The following is an 11,082-nucleotide window of genomic DNA, read 5'->3' on the forward strand; positions in this document are numbered from 1 at the left end:
AGGCTATTTCTTCTCTTAAACACACATACATTCTCTCTCTCTCTCTCTTACACACACATGCACAAAACAAATAAACATATATATTGCATTTAATTTAATATTTGGAATGATATATTTTGAAATCTCTTTATGCTTGTAGTTTCATTCTGTATATAGAGGTGTATTTCATTCTGTATGTAGAAGTGTATCATTAGGGAGAAGTCCAGTAAATTGATTATTAGATTGTTCCACACAAGACTAGGTGGAAGAAAATAGTGAAAAATACTGGTTTAATGCCAAATGTTATTTTCTAAAAATGTTGCATTCTTAGGTGGATTTGACTTAGAAGAATGATTTTAAAAGTACCAACAGTATGTCTGTACCTCTTTTTGCTCCACCCTTTGCCATCTGATTAATCTTTTCTCTTTCTCCTGCCTATAACTTGACTTTTCATCTTTAGCATCATCCATGGGTTAGGAAACAAAAGCAATAATATTTGCCACCAAAAGTGTGATGTTTAATTGTAGATATTATTCACACTTCCACCCCTTAATATATTGATATGCTGTCAGGCAGTTTGATAATGGTATGAGGAGTCCTGAGGAACAGAGGAACAGTGTGAGGAACCTACTTAGAGTGCAAATATTAAATGATGAGCATCTTGTAAGTTATAGGGTGTCAAAAAGGTAAAGGGAGAAGTTAAAACAAATTTAACTTAACTTCAAAATTTATCCAGGACATGCCCTATAAGATAAAATTCCCTTCTTTTAACTAATTTTTGAAACTAGTCTATCCCTAACTTATATTCCTATGCCTCTTCACAGGGGCCAATCACAGCTTCCAAATTGCCTAGCACTGCACAGGGGGGCAGTGTCTGTGGGATCCACACTTCATCTTCTGAAGGTGCCAACTCTTATCAAAGGATTCACAAGATTCAGCTTGATTGGGTTAAAAGGGTGGAGCTCTCCAAGTGACTTGTGAATTCTCTTACTTGATAACAAAGTGTTAAGTAGGAGTTTCTTTGATTAAAAATAAACAAAGAGAATAAAGAATTCCCTTTCACAGTCACTTCTCTGAAATGAATGTTATTTTTATAGCTATTATGCTATATTACCATCAGTCCTCTGGAATAATTGTTATTCATTGTATTGAAAAAAAGCTCTGGAGTTTTTCATTGTTGGCTTCTTTTACATTGGTACTACTCACATCAGTTTTTATCAGTTTATATAAATCTTGATTTTCTTGACTGTCTCCTTTACATTTATAAAGCATAATTCATTCAGCTATTCCTCAGTTAATAGATACCTACTTTGTTTCCAATTATTTGTTATAAGAAAATTTGCTACTACTGAAATAGCCCCCAAAAGACCAAAGATGGAAAAATTACCCCTGTCCGAATTTTTAGGGGACATATCTGGTTTCCCTTCCCTTCAGCTGTTTAATGAGATAATAAGCTGGTTTCTGCTTAGCTTGGGGGGGGGGGCAGGAGACAAAAGAGGAGTTTCAGGAATATCAAAGAGTCAGGGAACTGATATTTGACTTAGTACAGATAAACACTCCTTAGATCACAACCCCAGGATGGACTCCTTGTCTCCTACCTAAAATTCCTGCATTAAGGTATGTTTATTGTCAAGATAAGAACCTGTATGTGTAACTTGTATCTAGGAACCCTATATAACCTGTTCCTTAATCTCAAACCTGCACAGTTTCCATTAGGGAATTCTGCCCCAACTGGTAGATTCTTTATTTCTCTCTTTTATTAATAAATTATGGTTCCAGTAATCAATATTCTAGGTGTTTGAATTCATTTGTGAAGTATCCCACTTCACTACACATGTGTACTTTTATGTCTTCTTTTGTTTTCTTTAAGGAATAAGCTTAATATCAGTATCTTTGGAACAAAGTATGAACATTTTAGTTACTTTTTTTTAAACCCTTACCTTTTGTCTATAAGGGCCAGAATGTAAGGGTTTAATATAAAGGATTGGACTAGATTATTAAGAATAGGGTTGGTTGCCAGGAATTTAATCAATTCCAAAATGATTCTTTTAGCAATTTGTTTATAAAATATAGAAAGAGAGAAAGTAAGAAAATCAGAGAGAGGATAGGGTAAGATGATTAACCTAAACATACTAAGTATTTTGCTCTTATCCCTGGCTCAACCCAGGCAGGGCTAATTAGTCCTTAGCCTGAGGGACCTCAGCCTTGATCTAAGGACCTGGAGATGTATGAAGCCTCTCTCAAGAGGGCAGGCTTCTCCTGATGTTAGTCCCTTCAGAAAATCCAGGGAAAGAGTCAGCCTTTTTCACTTACCCCATGTGGTAGTTCTAAGGGAAAATTCCAAGAGCAATCAGGTCCCACTGCTGGAGCTCCTTTAAGATCAAGTTGAAGGTGAAAGACCTCTTCGTAGGAAGTTCTTGGCATTTTTAAAGAGCATTCCTTTTCGTCACTTCCTGTAACTTCCTTCCATTTTACGTGTGCCAATTACAGCCAAAACTTTGCTTAGGACTGCTTAGGGGGCAGTCAGTCAATTCTGATTGTCACTCACTATTGCACACATGGGTCACAGATCTTCCCCACTCAAGTGTAAATGGGGTGTATATGCTTCTGATGATTAAATCTAAAAATGGACAAGGGAGAATTAATCCCATCTTCACATGTCTTAGAATCAATACTGTGTATTGGTTCTAAGGCAGAAGAATGGTAAGGGCTAGGTAATTGTATTTAAGTGACTTTTCCAGGGTCACATAGGTAGGAAGTGTCTAAGGCTGGAACCTCCTGTCTGTAGGCCTGGCTCTCAATCTACTGAGTCACCTAGCTGCTCTCTAGTAAATTTTTAAATACAGGTACAAATTACTTTTCTTTTCTTTTCTTTTTAAAGATTTTTCCAAGTTTCCATGATTCATTTTTCCCCTCTGTCTTTCCTCCCACCTCCCAGAGCTGACAAGCAATCCCACTGGGTTATACAAATGTTATTGCTTGATACCTATTACCATATTATTTATTTTTGCTATAGAGTGACTTTTTTAAAGCCTAAACCCCAAATCACATACCTATATATACATGTGATGAATGATGTCATATGTTTTTCTTTTGCATTTCTACTCCCATAGTTCTTTCTCTCTATGTGGGTAGCATGCTTTCCCATAAGTCCTTCAGGAGTGTCCTGGCTTGTTGCATTATTACGAGTAGCAAAAAGTTCATTACCTGGGATTATTCCACAATTTTTTTCTTTCTATATACAATGTTCTTCTGGTTCTGCTCACTTCACTCTGTTTCAGTGCACTGAGGGTCTCCCAGTTCATGTAGAAATCCTCCAGATCATCAATCCTTATAGCCCAATAGTATTCCATCACCATCATATGCCACAATTTGTTCAGTCATTCCTCAATTGAGGGACAACCTTTCATTTTCCAGTTTTTTGCCACCACAAAGAGTGCAGCTATGAATATTTTTATACAAGTCTTTTTCCTTATTATCTCTTTGGAGTACAAATCTAGCAGTGGTATTGCAAGATCAAAGGGTAAACATTCTTTTAAAGCCCTTTGCTCATAATTCCATATTGTCTTCCAGAATGGCAGGATTAATTCACAACTCTACCAGCAATGCATTAGTGTCCTGATTTTGCCACAACACCTCCAACATTTATTATTTTCCTTTACTGTCATATTGGCCAATCTGCTAGGTGAGAGGTTACAAATTGCTTTTCAAATGGTTGTACCACTTCACTGTTCTACCATTGAGGGAGACCAAAATGACCAGCCTTGAAAGTACAGGAAGGCCTTAACAAGCTGGCTAGTCTTAGAAGTTAGTCAGAACCATAAATATGCCAAACCCCAGCTGCAGTGGGTACCAGATAAAGGCCAAGAAGACCCCAATAACATAAACTTGTCAAAGTTCCAAGAATAGTATGTAGCAGATAAGAGCCATACATGCTGGCAAAGTTCCAAGGATGGTATGTAGTAGATAAGGGGCTGAAAGAGGGGCCATACATGTATTTAAAGCCCAGCCTTTCAGAAGCAGCTCGGAACTCTGATGATAGAGGTTCCCACTGGTATGTGTATCAGTTCCACAATAAATGGACCTTTTCCTTGCATGATTGCATTGTCCGTGGTCTTCCTTGGTGGTGAGTGAATTCCTGGGCCTTAACGTTTGGGGGCTCGCCTCCTCCCTCCACCTTGGAACCCCCAGGCAGGAGGGCCTAAGGCACTGCCTTGGACTGGACCTTCAGGTGAGCTGAGTGTGTTGTGGCTCTGTGTGTGAATGATGACCAAATGTGTATGGGGGAGACGAGGACCCCTGATGGGCATACGGCTTAGTGGAGCATTTGTCCTTGCGGTTTGTACAAGGGCTCCTATGCCAAGCCCCAGGGCCCGCCTTTTTCTAAGGCAAGAGGCTTTTTAGCCCCGCGGCATTGGTCCGACCCTCCCACCTGTTTCTGAGTGCGGACTCTGTCATAGCTGCATTACTGTGTCCCCCAGTCTGCTCCCCAGAGGAAGCATTTGTGGTCAGGGGTAGGGAACGAATACAGTCTGAGGCACATCCCGAAATCGGAACTTTCAGGGTGTTTGAGGCCCTTGAGCAAGGAATGTCCAGTCTCCATCTGGCTGTCAGGCCCTAAGCATGGGATTTCGCGTCCCTGTCAGGTACCCTTGCACTTTAGGGAATTCCAGTTCCCTGGGCACAGAGTTCGGGTCTCTGTTGGGAAAGGGGTTGTTGAGTCCCCTTTTTGGGAAGATATTGCACCCCTAGGAGAGACTGGGGGATGCCCCACGATCTCTAGGTGATTTTTGGACACTGAGTTTTTTTTGGGGGAGAAGGGGGACCACAGGGGGGTCCTGGCTGTGGCTGACAGCCAGCCCCCAACGAGCAGCCCACAGGCTGTCGAATGCTGGTATCAGGTTTCTTTCCTTGCTGCGGCCTCTGGCCAACTGCAAAAGCAGACTTCTACCGGTGTCAGGTTTCTTCCCTGATTAAAACCTAGCTGCTTTGGGCAGTATTAACTCTTTCCTTGCACACAGGGGAAGAGCCTCCTTAGGCAGCTTTCCTGGCTCTCGGTGACTTGTCTAGGCACACTGGGTCTTTTTGGGAGCAAGGGAGGGACTGGGTAGCCGGCCTCCAACAAGCTGTCACCTGTATCAGGGTTCTTCAAACTCCCTGGTGTCACTCCACTCCTCATTTTCCTCTCTCTGATCTATCTATCTCCTCATTCTCTACTTAACTTCTCTACCCAATATGGGTCACGGCCAGTCCACCCCCCTGGATCTGGTCCTCCAATGTTATGCTGACTTTAAGTTAAGAGTTGCAAACCTGAGTCTGACGGTTCATAAGGGAAAGCTGCAGACTTTCTGTAATGTGGAATGGCCCTCCTTTGAGCGCGGGTGGCCCAAAGGGGGTACTTGGCAGAGCAGCAGCATCTCTGCTGTCCTGAACCAGATCCTCCTCCCTGACATCTTGACCTAGGACATCCCCTACATCTTGACATGGCAAGATCTAGCCTTAAATACCCCACCCTGGTTGAAACCTTACACAGAAGCCGTCCATGTCTTAGTGGCCTCCCTGGACAATAAGTCCAAGAGCCAGCCTGAAAAACCAACCCCACCCCTCCTGCCTCTGGTCCTTCTACCACCCGAGGAACCCCTCCCTGACCCTCCTTTGCCTCCCCCTCCCTATAACCCTCAGTTATACCCTCCCCTCCCCTCTGAGGGTAATGAGGCAGTAGCTGCACAGGGAGCAGGCTTGCCCAGCCCTCCTCCTGCTCACTGCACCAGAGCCCGGGTGCCTTCGATATAGCTGCCACCCCCCTTCCAGTAGAAACCCCCTCCTCTTCTACTGTCCTGCCTGTCCACACTGTTGGGCCCATGAAAGAAGGGGGCCCCCTTGTCTTTCAGTACTGGCCTTTCACTTCATTCGACTTGTATAATTGGTAACACCAAAACCCTCCTTTCTCTGAGCAACCCCCAAAACTAATAGACTTGGTCTAGTCTATTTTTCTCACCCATAGTCCCACCTGGGATGACTGTCAACAGCTGCTCTGCATACTCTTTACTAGTGAAAAACATGATCGGATCACTGCTGAAGGTAAAAAGCTGGTTCTCAGGGAAGACGGGAGACCCACCACTGACCCTGCATGCCTCACTGCAGTGTTTCCCACTGAGCGGCCTGACTGGAACTTCACCACTGATCAAGGTAGGGAGCATCTTCTGTCCTATCGCCAGACCCTCCTTGCTGGGCTTCTGTCAGGGGCTCACAAACCCACTAATTTGGCTAAAATTGACTCTGTAAGGCAGGGCCCCGAGGAGACCCCCGCCACGTTTCTTGAGCGGCTGCAGGACACTTTCCGCATCTATTCCCTGGTAGACCCGACAGCACCCAATAGTCAGACAGCTGTTCTTCATGCTTTTGTTAATCAGTCAGCCCCTGATATTCGCAGGAAGCTCCAGAGGGCCAATGCATTTACAGCCCAATCCTTGACTGAATTGCTTAAAGTAGCAGAGAAGGTTTTTAACTCCTGTGAGACCCCTGAAGAACAAGCTGACCGACTGAGGCAGGAGGACATTGCTAGATAGGAACAGAGACAGAAAGACACCGAAGAGTGGGAACTCAAGAGATTGCAGGACCTCCAGTCTAGGGAAGAGAAGGCTAGGAAGCAATTCATGCAGACCCAACAACAGACAACCCGGGTCCTTGTGGCAGCCTTAACCCAGACCCCTCCCCCTGATGGGCACCCACATGAGCGACGCCCACGGGGCCGGGGGTTATGAGAGCAAAACATCTATCTGTTTTCTTTCACCTTCTCTCTCTCTCTCTCTCTCTCTCTCTCTCTCTCTCTCTCTCTCTCTCTCTCTCTCTCTCTCTCTCTCTCCTCTCTCCTCTCTCTCTCTCTCTCTCTCTCTCTCTCTTCCTTCAAAACCCTCTGCTTAAAAAAGCAGAACACAACTTCCATTCTTCCTTCACAAATCTGCATACTCAAGCTTTATGGACTTTAGAGCAAAGTCCCTCTTTCTTCTGAATTCAAACCCAACATACCTCTTCACCTTCTGACTTGCTTTTACCATCATAAGTCAAACAAACATTCTATTGATATCACTTCAATTGCTAATCGGTAACCCAAAAGAATTCTGATTTAAAGGATTACATCATTGAATCGTCTTTAGCATAGGGCTCATCCATTATAAGTTTCAGTTCATAGAACAAATAGGTAAACTGAGGTAACCACTGAGTAATGAAAAAAATCTATGGTAGAGTCAGGTTTACAATGAGCTTGTTTACATCCAAACAATACTTAAAATACATAGTTTCAGCAGCAACTCACATAACATTTAAAAAAATTTCATAAAGCATTCAGTATTACAGGATCTAATTTAAATTTAGAGATTTGAAACCTTTTAAAGACTGTAATCCTTAAAGCAAGCCTTTTGACAAGCAGGCTGATTATCTATTTTCAACACTAAGAAATTAAATGTAATAATAAAGTTAGTCCAACTTTAATACACTGGATGAAAACCATTGAGAAGAAAACCATTGATAATTTAAGACAAAAACCCATTTTTGGTAAATTTAAACACTGCTAAAACCTGTTTTACAAAAATGATCTGTGGCTTTTCTATACAAACTGAAATTTCACTGTCCGATACAATTAAAATTAAGATGTTATTTTCTAAACCCACATATATACATGATCACAATTTTGAAATAAAATACCAACAAATACCTCTAATAGACAGATTTAAGCATTACTTCCTTTTGGCTAGCAGACAGGAAAAGGAGATTTATCAGATCTTCTTATCTCTCCCTGTTTACCTCAAAACAGAAGATAATTAATAGGTTGTTCTACAAGTTGAAAAAACCCTTAGTTTTAAAAGTGTAAGACATTTAAAAAACCCCAAAATATGGCTTTCTCACCAGTTTTTCTGTTCAGAATCAATCCTTCTTCCTCTGCAGTAGTGGAGGAAGGCAGATCTGATCAGTGAACTGAAAAGCTTCCCCGTTTCCTTCCCCCCATCTTCAGCTGGGTTTCTTGGCGGGCCCTTGCCTTAAAATCCAAGTGAAGAGTAGAGTTTGGAGGACTGGGATCCTGGTGAGAGAATAAATCTAAAAGGTAAGGAGCTTCTGCCCATAAATTATGTCCAATTGCCACCTGGTGTTACAATTTAGGGTAACAAAAAGCCAATTTCCTCATGATTTTTTTTTGATGTTGCTCAGCTATTTAACATGAGAGAAACAAACAAAAACAAACAAACAAACAAACAAATCCAACTGAATTTTCTCTCAAGCTTCTTAGACTTGATCTCTTCCCAACAGGAGAGGACTGCAAGCATGCTTCTCCCTTTGTCTTAATTGGGTTGGCTAGTCCCTATCTGGCTTGACCTCAGGCTGAAAAAAAAAATTGCCATGGATAGGCCATGCCTCTTGCTTACCAAGGATGTGATATGGCCCGTCAACATTACAAAAAGAAATTGGTTGCTTTCTCTTTAAGCTGTTTAGTGCCATTTCCCCCCAATTTTTAAGTATACACCCCAAAGGGGAATCTTGGGGTACTCTCTGTCTCTGTCCCATTTAGATGCGGAATGGCTAATTCCACACCAGAGGGTCTACAACTGTGTATCCACTGAGGTTGCCCAACCAAGAGCTCTCTGTTTAACACTGAGGTGAGATTTCCCACACACCAGAATGTCTTCCAGTATCAGAAGGGGAAGTCGATAGACAGACCCTCAAATCCAGCAGCCAGACTGATCTGGGGCTGATGGGAGAGAGTGCACGAAAGAGTTCCCACAAAGATATCACCCAAAAGATTGGAGTTTCAGGAGTCAAAGAAAAGGCTCCTTCCTACCTGAGAAGCTGTGTCCTTGTGGACGATCCAGAGTACAGGAGTAGTTTTCAGGAGAGCCAAAAACATTCGGCGTCAAAATGTTATGGGCAGGAAGGATACACTTGGGGTTCAGGAAGGATACCTTTTGCAAGCACGCAAGGCTCCAAAACTTAGCTTAAAAACAAAAAAGAGATTTATTAATTTAGAAAGTAATGTTGAGAGTGGCCGGGAGGATAGCAAAGTAGGACAGCAAGATGGGGAGCAGTTCCTTGGGAGGACAGCATGAAAGGAAAGGCTGTTCCCCCATGGGGACAGCATGGATGGAGAGGCTGTCCCTCAGACGACATCAGTTCTGGGGTTTATATATTCTTTAGATGCTATGTCCTGGTGTGGAAGTGACTTGGAGAGTGTTAGTCCCTCATTCATTTGGTGGGGTAAGGTGGTCATCTGACTGGGGTCTGCCTGAAGGCATAAAGATTCATCTCTTTGTCCATCTTAAATCTAGAGGACAAAAGAAGGTAAACATCTCAGGACCCTAGGTGAGGTCATTGGGTATTTCTAGGTTAAGAGTCACAAGGATGCAAAGGCAGGGGAGTTTCCCTGATAATAGTTGGCCTGGGTTTCTGGGGTACAGTGCCCATGTCACTGGGTCAGAAGTCACAGGAGGATGGTGCTGACTCAGATCAATCTTTCTGGTGAGCTTCCCACAGAGAAGTCCTTTCCAACTGACCAGATTATCTCACCTTCCTGTGTTCTTTTTTTAGAACTCCCTCTCATTCATGCCCTTTCCCCTGTTCTAACTGGCCCACAGTATGATGGATCTGCTTGTCTTCTCTTACATGGGGCACATATGGAGTAGGCTATTTCATCAAATGCTTTGCTTTGAACTAATTCTATGTTCTGGCCAAGTAATAAAAACAAACATATCAACAGGGAACTGTGAGTCATAGTTTTTTATTAGATGTAGAAACATGGAATACCTTGAACATGGTCTGATTAGTCTTGGTGAACCCATATTCGATTTGAAGGATGCCTGTAAATGCTCCACAATGAAATGAACAACTTTTTCCTAGAATACAAATGCCCAATTAGGTGCTTTATTAGTTCTCCTTGCAATGACAGTTTCTGATGCCATATGACTAAAGACTTTACTAACCAAGAAAGACTTTTATAAATTCACTTGGCACGCTAATGCAGGACAATATTTTTCTTTCATTTTTAATTTTTTTTTCCTGGATGAGCTAGCCTGGAAAAAACACACATTAAAGTATTTTGTGTTCTTGGGCTTTACCATCCCAATATAATTAATCAGAGGCTATAGCTGTATTGCAAACCAAATAAGAGTATTAAGGCAATTCAATAATATATTCAGGTTAAAACTCATTTCTTCCCTTGAGTTAATCAAGGAATAAGTGAATTAATGAATGTTTGAATTCATCAAAGTATTTCTTTCTGTCTGTCTGCCTTTCTCCCTCTGGTTTGATTACTCATTTCTGTAGACCTGGCTGGAGGACATTTTGTAGTTCTGCATAGCTCTGCTTCCTTTCCAATAAGAGTGTAAGAGTCATAGTTCAAATTTATAGTTCTGTCTGGCAGATTTCCTCAATCATCTTAAGTTGGTTGGCAAAGCTCTTTACTGACACCAACACTATGCAGTCATGTCATTCACAGTAGTTCCTTCTATTTTGGAAAATAAATTAAAATTATAGGTTGGTTATTTCTTCAAATGGATAATTTAAGGATATGTTGAGCAGTCCTATACATACAATTATATCTATATGTTTGAATGCATGTACATGTGTAAATGTTTATTGGTATTTATGTGTTTGCATGTGTATATCTCAACAAACATGTATTAAGTTTATAATATGTGTCAGGTATTATGCTTTGTGCTAAAGGATACAAAGACACAAAATGAAAAAAGTTCTTGACTTCAGAGAACTTCAGTTCTATTAAGGAAGAAAAAAATGAACATATATATGTAGAATAAATACAGAATGTATACAAGGAGACAGAAGGCACTAGCAGTTTGGAGAATTAGAAATGATTTCATGAAAAAAGTGGAAGTTGAGCTAACTTAAAATATGGGATTTTATGAGGTAGAGGTGAGGAAGGAGAGCATTTTAGACATGTGAAGCCAGTATGATGGGACAGAGATAAGAGATGGAGTGTTATGTATAAGGAAAAACAAAAAGAGTAGGTTTACTGGACTTTAAAGTTTGGAAGTATCTACTATATGTATATACATGGATGCATAAATATTTTCTGAAAATTCCATATAAGGATCAAGA

The sequence above is a fragment of the Monodelphis domestica genome, chromosome 4, assembly GCF_027887165.1.
Source record: "Monodelphis domestica isolate mMonDom1 chromosome 4, mMonDom1.pri, whole genome shotgun sequence".
In the NCBI taxonomy this organism is placed as follows: Eukaryota; Metazoa; Chordata; class Mammalia; order Didelphimorphia; family Didelphidae; genus Monodelphis; species Monodelphis domestica.